We start from the raw sequence: 13,176 nt of genomic DNA, 5'->3' as shown, positions 1-13,176 counted from the left end.
ATACCCACTTTTGAACAAGGACAAACCAAGGCTCGGTATTGATAGGGAATGGTCTAAGGATGTTTATGAAGCTAAAGGAAGTGGAGTTTGGCCATGGGTGGCGGCGAAAACGGCAGAGAAATGGCTGAAATGCCCAAAATGGAAACTAGCTCGTGGGAGCTATTCCGGTGACTATTAGAGGCCGAAAATGGGTGGGTTAGGACAGCAACGAGTCGGTGATGAAGTGGTGAAGAGGTGGTGGCCGGAGGTGGAGCGACGGCGGCAGATCGGAGCAAAAACCGTGCGGCTTGAAGGGCTTTTTCCGGCTAAACGGCGGCTCCGTTGGCGGTGAAAATTGGTGGGGTGGTTCACCGGAGGAAGGGGAAGAAAATGGTGGGGGTGGTGTGCTGCACGGTGGCCAGCAGCGGTGGTTCTGGGAGGTTGGACATGGACGGCGTGAGGGAGAGGAGAGAGAGAGAGAGAGAGAGAGAGAGAGAGAGAGAGAGAGAGAGAGAGAGAGAGAGAGAGAGAGAGACCGGGGGGGAATCGCGCGGGAGGGGAGGGAAAAAGGAAGAAAAAAGAAAAAAAAATAAAAAAAAAAAAGAAAGAAAAGAGAAAAAAGGGAAAAAGGAAAAAGAGAAAAGAAAAGATGGAGGGAAGAAATGAGGTCCAATCCTCACTCCGGAAAACAAAACAGATCCGCCGAAAACTAGATTAAAAACTGTAAAACAACTAAATAAATTAAACACCGCATCGAATATATAAAACCCAATTTAAAACGCAATAATTTAAAATAAATAAACCACTATATTAATTAAATTAAAAACAACCCTTCAGTGAAAATACACGTAAAAGCGGGTCATCACATATTTCATGTTGTTGTTCCTTTTGTATAACAAGAAAAAAAATTTTATTAAGAGGAAGCAGAGACTCCATAAGCAAAATTTGTGCACGAACAGGTACAAAGGTACAAAAGATTCATTCAATCTCATAAAAAATTGTAAAATATGTACCTGTTGAACATGGGAGTTCAACATTCGTACAGCACCACAAGAACAAGCAAGAATAGGCTTGTAATTAGAAAGTTCATTCCAAAAGCTCTTAAGACGAGTAAAATAATTACTCACCAAAAGATAACCATGAGTAAGAGAGAAAATCGATTTCTACAATTGAAAAATGTGAGGTCCATTTTCTTGAGAAATTCGTTCCCTAAGATCAGATGAAATCTCGCATGCAGTTACAATATACAAGATATTAAAAGAGATTTTAGTACGTACAAACAAAGTTTAAAATCCAAGATATCACCATATTGTTACATCAGAGCCATTGAGAAAGGAAAGAATCCGTTGGATCTGAAGGTTTAGGAAGAGATCTATTAACAAATCCAAGCTTGTTCTTCACAAAGAGAGCTATGGATATCGATCGAGACCACGCATGGTAGATTCTCCAAGAAGAGTCTGAGTGACCAAAAGGACACTAGGACTATTGCTAGGATCAAGAAAGTAATGAGAAATAGTATCCTCATAGATGGATTTGTAAGGAGCCATGGAAGCAATTCAATAAGACGAAAAAAAAAGGTCTGATACCATATAAAATGTAAAGAAATGTAAAAGAGGTACTCAGAAACCCTAGCAGAGCATAAGACGAAAGTGAAGAGTCTTCTAGAAGAAAGAAAAAGGAATCAAATTCAATTAATTGTCTATATATACATTAACTATCTATAGTACATTAGTAAAAACCTATACATGTGACTATTTAGTGATATCCAATAAACAAAAGAAATAAAAGAATAAAAATTAAGTCATGATACCACCTTCTCTGTGATACCCCGTTTTTACGTGTATTTTCACTGAATGAGTATTTTAATTTAATTAATATATTAGTTCTTTTATTTTAAATTATTGTATTTTAATTGGTTTTGTTTTAGTTTGATGTAGTGTTTAATTTATTTTAGTTATTTTATGATTTTTAAAATTGTTTTCGTCGGATCAGTTTTTGGACTCTGGAGGTGAGGATTGGACCTCATTTTTTTTTCCTCATCTTTTCTTTTTCTTTTCTCTTTTTTTTATTTTTCTCTTTTCCTTTTCTTTTTCTTTTCCTTCTTTTCTTTTTTTTTTCTTCTTTTTCTTTCTTCTTTCTTCCCTCTCCCGCGCGCTCGACCTCTCTCCCTCTCTCCCGTCACCGTCCAGCTCCTCAGCCTAAACCCGCTGCTCGCCAGCGACATGGCTGGCACCACCCACCCAGAAGGGAACCGGCCGGTGAACCTCCCCACCAAAAATCAGCCCCTCCCGTGCCGTCGTTAGCCAGCTAGAGCCCATCTAAGCTGCACGACTTTTGGCCATTTCCGACGCCGTCTTTTCACCACTTCATCCTCTACCTCTTGCCGTCCTAACCCACCCATTTTCGGCCCCGATCCGTTGCTGGAGCAGCTTCCACGAGATCAACTCCGATTTGCTCTTTTTCCACTTCTACCGCCATTTCCACCGCCACCCACGGCCAAAACTCACTTCCATTAGTTTCATAAACAACTCTAGACCATTCTCTATCAATTCCAAGTCTTGGTTTGTCCCCATTCGAAAGTGGGTAATTTACAACCCACGATCACAGTGTAAAATATACTGTTACGTTGTTTTTTCTCCGCCGTTTGCAACATCGTGATCCTTTAAAAAATACCTTATAGCGTTGTAAGTATTTTCCAAACTCTATTTTAGATTTAAATATATTTTTCTCTTACAATAAATTATTTAACTGGTTGGTTAATTCCGGACTGAGTCCGAGGAGTTGGGGGTCGGATGGATTGAGGACGGAGTTGCTTGGTTTTGTTGATTTTGTGTTTGGTTGGATAATTTGTATCTTGAGGTGTGCATTGCATGATGCATTCATGTGCATTTTGTTTTAAATTGAGAAAATCCGGTTTTATTTATGTAAATAGATTTTCGGGTGCGTGTGTATCGCAACCCCAAGCCGAGATGGGGTATTATCTCGGTGGAACTCTTTTGGTCACATGGGAGTGGATAATACTGAGTGACATCCCCTGGGTTGTCGCTAGGCGACGATCGGATCGCACGATATGGTAACGTTGTCGTGTAGACTCTGTGGTTCCTAGGCTGGCGGGGACTAGAGGATGGCTTAGTCCAGGTGCGCACCGAGCGTGAGTACTAGGCATCGCTCGTTTAGGTATCACACACGTAATCGGTACCTGCGGTGTGGCACAGAAGCTAGAGTGTGCGGATGATTCCTATGAGAGATCATGGTGCATGCAATAATTGGATCGGGTTTTTGGATTTTGGTTACGAGCCATTTTCTGGGAAAATGGCAAAGTTATGTTTGAGATTTTGTGATCCATTTTCTGAGAAAATTGTGGTTTCTTGATTTGGGCCATTATATAGGATAATGGCAATGACTAGTTTTAAAGGTTACATTTTGGGCCAAAATGGGATTTTGGCGTGCGTGAAAAAATGCAGTTTTATGGGTTATGTGCATTTGCATTTTTTCATGCATATTGTTGAGTTAATATGTTTTTATCTTGTGGCGTTTGAATCTTTACTTACCTGCGGCACCATTTTGGTACCGTAGATTTTGATGCAGAGATCGAAGAGTAGGAGGAGGCTGAACCCGAGGAGGCAGCTCCTTCGGAGTATTGATTTGGAGTTTATGCCTTATAGTTTGGTGTTGAAACAATATTTGTGTCTTGTAATATTTTGTTATGTATGTTTTGAACGGGTTTGTATTAAACATAGAAAAATTCTGGTACTTAGTTATATGACATTGTTTATCCGCTGCGTATTTTCTTTTACACACTTGTTGCATGTACACACACTTGGCACTTGGCGATAGGATGGTGACCCATGTTGTCATCATCCCGACGTCTCGATTTTCACGTGTCCGTACGTGGAACTTGGGGGCGTCACATTCCCTAACAGCAACAACAAAAACTAATAAAAAATTTAATTATTGAGTTGAAGATAAATTGAGACGAAAGTTAAATAAAATATTATTAAAATATATTTACTATTATTATTATTAAATTAAAAAAAATTAAATTATTATTATATTTTATTTATTAAAATTATAATGATAAAATGAGATAGATTGAGAGCCCCTTTCAATACAAACCAAGCCTAAGAGTCGTGCTACACCCATCAACTATCCCAAGAAGGCTAAATACTTTTTTTTATTTATTTTTTATATATCCTTATATATTTAACAAAAATTACAACATCATTTTAAAAATAAATAAATAAATAAATAATTTTACTTGTCATTTTCACATACTATACTTATTTTATTTATAACAAATATGTAATATATAGGTAATAAGTAAAATACTTTATTTAATTTTAAAAAATTAAATTAAATTAAATTAAAAAAAAATAATGAGTAACGTTCTTTTCCCAAAAAATAAACAACAAACAAGGACAGAAGAATAATGATTCTATCGTACGCAGGGTAAAAAAAGGTGTAGTAATATATTTTTGAATTCTGCTGAGACAAAACACACTACTGAGAAGCTGCTCGCAAGTATACTTTTTCCAAAAAACTCGTTGTTCCGTTTTGCTGGAGAGGAATCGTCATCTCCTCTCTCTTTTTATTTTTTATTTTTTTTCTGTTTTTCAGTTATTTATATCTAAGTATATTTATAAAGTAATTTTTTCTTGTAGATTTAGATTTTCTTATATCTATACTTTTCGATCATAAAAAGTCGACACACATCCTACCATAACGTTTCCCCATCATTGACTTATTGCGACGATGCAAAACCACATCCAATTTCTAAAATGTCGGCGAGTGAGCCTCATGCCAACTTTTTTCCATGCATAATCTTCAGGCATCGTCGTAGTCTGACAATTCCATTGCAGATTAGCCCGACCTTCTGATTAATCCAACCCTGACTCCATCCCACCGATGCCTAGCCCTCACGCACCACTCCAAATATACGGATTGACTGTCCTACTATTACAGATCTACTCTTTAATCTATCTGTATTTTTTCTTTAAGAAACGCTGCTAAGCGGTCCATCCGCTTTTCTTTAAAAAGCAGCCCTCCACTTAGAAGTTGCCACCTCAGCATTTTCACTAAACCGTTCCTACACTCATGCGCATGGGATTACATTCCTTCAGAAAGCTCTTTCAATTTCAGACAGATTTTGCCTCGCGCTCAAGCAATTCCAAACCACTCCCCGTACTACCAAAACCACCGCCGACAAGTTTACCGCCACCAGCATCCACCACCAACCAATTCACCACCACCGCTGACCAGTTCCTCCTTCACCGATTTCTCCCAATTTTAGCCCACCATTGTTGGCCGATTACCCACCGCGTCGAGAAAAAAGAAGGGTTTAAAATCGAGGGTTTAGAAGTAGCAAAGAGAGAAGAAGTGTTGGTTTTAGAAGGATTTTAAGGCTCTCTTCTAATCCTAACAGTTGATCGTTAGATTCTCATGATTGCTCGTCGACTTGATTTCAAAACCCTCTATGGAATAATACCTAGGCAACGGTCAAATAGCTTGATCGGCTTTCAGTCACTCGAAAATGGATGCCACCACCTGTTCGAACAAATTCTTAAGCCAAATACCGTCTTCATTAAACGTTCAATGCTCAACTATTTGCACAGAAACTTTCCATTTCAAGCTCTTGATATCTTCAAGAAGCAGTGTCAATTGGGTTTTGTCGGCAATGTTGATGAAGTTACTGTGGCGCTTGCTGTCAAGGCTTGTCACAAATATCTGAAACTCGATGTCCAAATCCACGGGTTTGCTGTTTTTTCTGGGTTTATTTGGTTCATTCTTTGATGAATATGTATTGTAAATCTAGACAGTTTGGAAAGACTTTATGTATCTTTGAGAAGCTAATCGAACCAGATATTGTTTCTTGGAATACCATGCTCTCGAGGTTCCCAAAGAGTGAGGATGCGTTGGCTTTTGCTCTTCGGATGAACTTCAATGGGAGTGTGTTTGATCCCGTGACTTATTCTACAGTTCTTGCATTTTGTTCAGACGACAAAGGTTTTCTCTTTGGATTGCGATTGTATTGGCTTGCAATCAAATTTAGATTTTATTGTGAAAGCTTTTGTTGGAAATGCACTTGCATCAATGTATTCAAGATGCGAGCAATTAATGAAATTAATAGTGGCTGAGTAATATTTCAAGGCAGGGAGGGGGGTGTCGTTCCGTTTGAGAGATGAGAACAGAGGGATCGCAGGTATTCATTGCAGCAGGAAATTGATTTTGTAGTCATATTTTAAAATAAACAATATTATTTTTATTGAAAAATAAACAATACTATTTTTATTGAAAAACAGTGCTACTTTTCAAAATGGACGATGATATATATATATATATGTCCTTCCAACTTATTGTCAACCGGTTTTACGATAAGGCAATAAAATTATTTTCCAATTTTATCAGTTTACAAGTAATAAAAGTGATAAAATCGTTTCTCTTTTACTATTTTATTTTAAATATTTTTTTAACATCCTTCAGTCATTAAAAAAATAAAAAATAAATATAACTTTATTAATAATTATTTATTTAACTATTAAGTAAGAAAATAAGTAAATATAAATAAAATACTCTTAACATTGAGAGAGTTAAATATTATTTCATTTTATAAAATTATAAAAAAATTAAATAATTATTTTATTATTTTTTAATACCTAAATTGTGAACCGGTGGTAACCAGTTGTTAAGCTACCATTATTCTTCTAAAATATCTCACGTGTTATAAAAAACGTTCGCGATGGTTACTCTGAGACAATGTTTCGAAATGTGCACCATCTACTGAAAAGAGTCCTTAATGTTTACATTTGCCCAAGCTAGTTATCATACTGGGAAGGGTTCAATTATGTGAACGCAAAGCTGAAACCGATACTGAAAATAATACAAGAAAATAAATTAAAAGACTGTCTCAAGGAGCTTCAGATGATCACCACATCAATCTTCACAAACAAGTCAGCCATGCCAACAGCACCTGATCCAAGCACGCCTCTAGCAAAAGACAAAGGCAAAAGACAAATAGGGTTAGTGTCAAGTCAAACAGGCAGCATATAAATGCCAAAAAAGAAAACGAAAGAAAGCACAAGAAAGAAAAAGAAAAAGAAAAAGGGTTGCCAGAACGCACGCCGGGTATGACAGAATCTGAGGTAGGAATTATATACTTCCCTTAAAAGTGATTCCTCCTACTTGCTTTCTGATTCGTTTTCTCCGTCAGATTCGAAGTGTATTTGAAGTATTGTAGTGGTTCCACAATGAGGAAGGAATGAGGCTGTCAGAGCATGACCTAGTTAGGGTTAGTATTACCTCTCTGATGTCTCTAACCAGAGCTAGATCATGCTGGCAGCTTCATTTTTTCCTTTGCGAACATCTCTTCCATGTCAACTCCCTTACATACATATCCATGCGAATCAATAACGAGAAAGTAGGCATTTCTAGAACAAGGCAAAGAGACAAGAAGAAGGATTTCTTGGATTCCATTGAAAGAGCAAAATAATTCAATGAAGAGATAAACATGCACATGCATCATCAGGAAAATAATTACTTCCCCCATTTCCTCTCGTGGGTAACTGAAAGAACAAGCAACAATTTCAAAGGAGCAAACGAAGAAGAGAACACTGCCTTTTAGAGGTAACACCGGTTCTCTATATGATAAGAGGTAAGATCGACCATTTACTGTAGTTTTAAAATTGAAAACTAGAAACGAAGAGAATTATCAATGATGAACGGTATATCGGAAGAAAAGAAAGTAGTAGTAATTATCATCCCGCCCTAGCAGTAAACCCAAGATGCCTTGCTTGTTCAAAGCCAAGGGTGTGATATTTATACAGGGAACTTTGAGACAGATGTTGAAGAGGAAGAAAAAGAGCATCATAAAGACATAGCCCACCTAGTGAAACAGTGAAATAAAGAAGAAGGACGACTGGCCGAGAAAGAAAGAGAGGATAAAGAGCACAGCTATGAGAAATAGATGAATAATTAGATGGTGTTAGGGGTCACAAGTGGCTGTAGTCTAGGGCGGCCTGGCAGGGAAAGTGTGGGGAGAGGGGGGACTCTGAGGCTCTGCGGCTCTGCCGCCTGTGGCACTCTGAGCGCGCTTTCTCATGCACAGTCCTAAGGGTGGTAGGCTGACGAGTAGAGGAACGTAGGGTCGTACAGAGAGAATTCAAAAATGACTACCGTTTCTACTGATAAGGGCATAAGAGGGCACACTGCGTTGCAATTATTGGGGTGCAAAATACCTTTATTTTTAGAAGTTTAATGCATTTTTTTGGGATCAGTTGTCAATTCAATGTTACGGATTTGATTTTGATGCTGCGTCACAGACATCATGGCCGTTACCGTGAGCACCAGGTCAAAGGAGCACAATCGTGTGAAAGCAACATAATAGTACCAACTTTTATCCACATGAATAGATAAGAATTCTGATTATCAAAAAAAAAAAAAAAAAAATAGAATAGATAAGAATTCGGGGGTCTGAAATCCCCAATTCTCAAACTGGGTGACAAAATTCATTTAAATTTTAAACCCAGATAGGATTGTAATTCGTACGGTCCAATCGATCTTGGAGGAAAAATCTCGAACGGGACTGATCTTTTTGGTCTTAAAAAATCTGGACCCGACAAGGCGTTTGGATCGACCGGATCATTTTGGTTCGGTCCGAAGTGTTTCGATTCAAGCCATTTTTTCTTTTTATTTTTTTTCGTCTTACACAAAAATGATACAAAATGATAGAAAAATTCAAATGAATGATATATAACTTAAGTTGTCTAACTAAGTATTTATATAATAAATTATTAATATTTTTTTGTATAAAACTTAATAATGTTAATGTTAATCTTAAACCCCATATGAGGTTGAGAACTTACTTTGGACTGTTTGATTATATTTTTAAAATGTCAAAACTGACCTTTGCATATATAAGCGTGGTGGTACTAGAGTCACCCATTCTTGAGGCGGCAAATTGCTTGGAATTACCACACATGGCTCTGCAATTTTTGTTCAACTAAGGAGCTGTAGCAGGGGTACTATGGTGAAATCAATATCTGTTGTAGGGACATTTCAGTTCAATATGGGATCTGTATGACTGAAAAATAAAGATAAGACGAAAAATTATAATAGGACGGAAAATGAATAAAAGAAAAAACGAAGATAAGACAAAAACCTCCCCGAACATATTTTCCCTATCAAACTTCCACTCCTGAGCAAAGGCACATCTTGTATCCAAGCTTCACATGCATTATGAGTTTAAGCATCTAGTTCGGTTCATATGGCTTAATTACAATAATACCCCCAACATGATACCAAGCAAACCAATTAACCCACTCGATTTGCTCGATAATATCCTCAGCAGAATCATGAGTTCCTGAGAGACAAAAGAAATATGGAACTAGGCAACTGAACAACTTTAAGTAAACCAAGCAAGTATGCTCGGAATTTATGAGCACTATACAAACTTTCAAACCCAAGCTCCCGAGTGACAAAGATATCACTCCAGATGCATACACTTATCTACGACCCACATTCAAGCAAGTTTGGTAATACCAAGCTAGCTCCATAAAAATCTAGGACCCGAGTTTGCGAACACTCCCGAAAAGAGCCCGTCTTTCTTCAAAACCCTGCTCTCCCTCCCCTTTAACCTCAGTTCCTTTTCCTTACTAGTTAATTGGCATATGAACCTTTTTTTTTTTTTTCTTTTCTTTTCTTGTTTTATCTTCCTTGAGGCTCAAGGATGGTGGAGTGGAAAGATTCAATCTCACCCTTCTCCTCCCTCATTGCATATTTTTCTCTCTTACTTTTTTCTTATCATCTTGTAGAAACTTTAGTTTTTCAGCTATTTCCGACTACTACATTAACTTATTAGCTAGCTAGTTAAAAAGAAGAGATAATTTGTGATGGATTATATGTGACGAAAATAACTATATATTTATAACCATAATAGACTTATTTTGACAAAAACTATTTATTTTTTATAAAAAATAATTAATCATAACTGAACAATTTTCTTATAATGCGCTAATTAACCATATGTGTGTGAGGGCCATAATACACCGTCTTAGTTGGCAGTCCATTTTGAAAGAAATTTGTCTCATTTCCATCTCTCTCTACTTTTCTGGGTTCTTAAAAACAACCAACAACCTACATAATACATAATTAACATATTTAATAACATCAATCTCGCCTCTTGTACTCCCTACTCTCCGCCACAATTTTACCTCACATATAAATCACTCGAACTTAGAGAACCAATTGCTTTAAGCCTTTGGATCAAATTAAAATAATCCTATGTAAGATAAATTACATAATTCGGCATTCCTTTTGTCTCAGTTTATCTCTAGATCAATCAGTACAATCCTCTTGTATTACTTCTTTCTCATTTATATAATGTTTGAATATTGCCAAAAAATAAAAACAAGAATTATATTGATATTTTGTTTCAAATAACACACTTGTGTTGAATAAATAAATAAATAATACATACAAGCCATTTTTATAAATTTCCTTTAAATTGGAGGCATTTTTATAAAATCGTATAATTATCTTAAATTTATTTTATAAAAATAGCATTAATTTCTAGACATGGTTATGAAAAGAGATAAAAATAAAAAAATTATTGTATCTCTATCATTTCTTCAATAAATATTTTAATTTTTAGTTAAATGAAGATTCGAACATTGGGTCGAGCAAGAGACCTTGCCACCTAGGTGAACACACCAGGAAAAAAAGTACATACTAGGTCTGGGCGAGCACTATGTTGAACAAAAGTAGTCACTACCCCCATGGTGTGCACCATAGAAAGTGAATGAAGGATGGAAAAATAATGGTAGGACAAAAAATGAATCTAGGACAAAAATATGAGGTAGGACGGAAAAATAAAGTTAGGATAGAAAATGAAAATAGGACGAAAAATGATGTTATGATGGAAAAATGTAGGTAGGATAGAAACATGAAGCTCAAATGGAAAAATAGAGGAGGGAAAATTGATAGTAGGAAGGAAAAATAACCTATCCCCTGTTGCAAGCAAAAGTGTTTGCCTCATCCTCCGACAAGTAATATGCTAATCAAAATTGTTCATCACCCCATGGGCAAGCACCATGTTGATCAAAAGCACTTTTCCCTCAAGGAGGCAAGCAAAGCTTTCACCCCACAGGTGACCAAAATGGTCGTTAGCAAGGCGAGTGAAGGGTGACTAAATCTAGGGGGGGGAGTGTAGAGTACTCACACCTGTGGAAATCAAAGTGTGCTCGTATCCAATGGCCGCATTGAGGAAAACAACTATAGCTCATACTCTAGGTTGGTAATAGTGCTCACCTAGTGGTAGCGAGGAAAAGTGATCGTTTGCATGTCACAAGAAGTGCTTGGTTTGGGCAACAACTAGTTGATCAAAAGTGCCTGTCACCCTCGTTGGCGAGCTCTCTGTTGATGAACAATGCTCGGCACCCAGAGGAAACACTGATCGGATAATGTGGGAACTCAGCTCCCAAGCATACCAAATTGTCAACAATATTATCTGACCTCCAATCAAATTACTTGAATGACTTGGGGTTTTCAACCTTGGATTAAATTGGTCAAATTACGTGGCGAGCAACAACATCTTGCATCCAGGAGCGAGCAAAGTGCAACAACATCTTGCACCCAGAGGCAATCACTTTGCTCGCATCCTAGCAGATTGCTCTAACCTCATTTCAGAATCACGACAACAACAACACTACAACCAAAAATCATCATGTCAAAACCATCAAATTGATGATCAAATACCTAAACAAAATCTCAATTTTAAAACCATTGAGCAAATGATAGAAATACCCACTAGAAATCTCCATGTCGGACTCATGGCAACAACATCGCCTTGGGTCTCTAGTGCAGAAGTGAAGATTATTCTGGTTGCTCTATATTTCCATCTCTACCATGGCCATGGGTTGCATAGTGGTCAAATTTGGTCACATCGACATTATCCTCCAGCTCTATCGTGGCTCGCAACATGGTTGAAAACAAACATGGCTTTGCAATTTCTTTAGAGAAGAAAAACACTAAAGTAGGAGGAGAAAAGAAAGAATAAAAGAATGAAGAACAATAAGATGGTAGATGGGTGGGGAGTGCGAGAGAAGATGATAATGAAGCAGGTTTTGGAGATTTTTGGTTGTCGACTAGTTTGATTTGGATCAGGGTTATTTTTGTTTAATTCGATTTGTTGTAAGGATATTTTAGTCAATTCAAATATGTGGTATAGGCATCTTAGTCTAAACCAAGTCTTCAAGAGGAGCACTTTGACTAGATCACCATCTATAGCAAGGGCATTTTAGTCCAACTTGAGATTTATAGAAAACATAATGGTCCAATTTATCACATAAATTCTTACATTGTAGGTTTTAAAGTCGCTCTTTTATTATAGATAGATAACGGTCTTAGAGTATTAGTAGTGGGCTTAACAAAGTTAAAATTTGGCCAACATTTGATTATGAAGCATAAAAAGGGATTTTAGTGGACTCAACAAAACTACAGTAATTTCAACTTTCATCAATTCCACTAGTCAAATCTGTTGAACCCCATTTGTTGGCCAAATATTATTTTGGCATAAAAAACTCCCTCTCCCTCTTGCTTTTTGATTTACCTACTGCATTTCCTAATTTTTGTTTCTTAAACATATCTAAGCATTTGTGTAGCTTTTTATTTTAATTTGCATCTATACAACACTTGAGAAAATATGACCGTTGAAAAAATATATCAGTTGAAAAAATATGACCATTATAAAAAAAAAAAAAAAAGATTGTTAGAAAATTTTATCCATTAGAATAATATGAACGTTTAAAAATTAATTTATAATTTTTTAGTAACAAATAAATATTTAAATTACAACTAAAATTAAAATAAATAAAAATGTCAAAATCAATATTTTAATATAACATTAATAGATTTATTAAGTCTGTTATTTGATGTTGTTAAAAAATAACTAATTAAATTTATAAAAGTAAATTTTGTAATTAAATTTTAGCCAAACTTTCTTGGGTCGAGAAACACAAGCCGCGACCTTTGATGCAGCGTGAATGATCATCACCAGGCTTGGGCGCGATGCAAGTAGCACTTAGGTCATGCTGTGTCTAAATTATTTTATTTATCTTTTAAAACTCTTTTGTAATCCTCTTATACAATAGTCGATGCCATCTATTTATGGGTGTTGAAGAAAGATTTTAACGGATTATTAACAAT

General features: G+C 36.4%; 1 long non-coding RNA gene across 1 annotated transcript; it reads right to left on the bottom strand.

The window, feature by feature from the left end:
• Window positions 1-6,735: 6,735 nt before the first annotated feature.
• On the bottom strand, window positions 6,736-8,303 carry LOC122318210. The gene is made up of 2 exons (XR_006244758.1): window positions 7,097-8,303; window positions 6,736-6,963 (listed from the first exon to the last, which is right to left on the bottom strand). It is a non-coding gene; the product is annotated as an uncharacterized LOC122318210 (long non-coding RNA).
• Between the last annotated feature and the right edge of the window lie 4,873 nt (window positions 8,304-13,176).

Source organism: Carya illinoinensis, chromosome 8 (assembly GCF_018687715.1).
Source record: "Carya illinoinensis cultivar Pawnee chromosome 8, C.illinoinensisPawnee_v1, whole genome shotgun sequence".
NCBI classification, from domain to species: Eukaryota; Viridiplantae; Streptophyta; class Magnoliopsida; order Fagales; family Juglandaceae; genus Carya; species Carya illinoinensis.
Note: the sequence above shows the minus strand (reverse complement) of the source record. Positions and strands in the feature narration are given on the sequence as shown.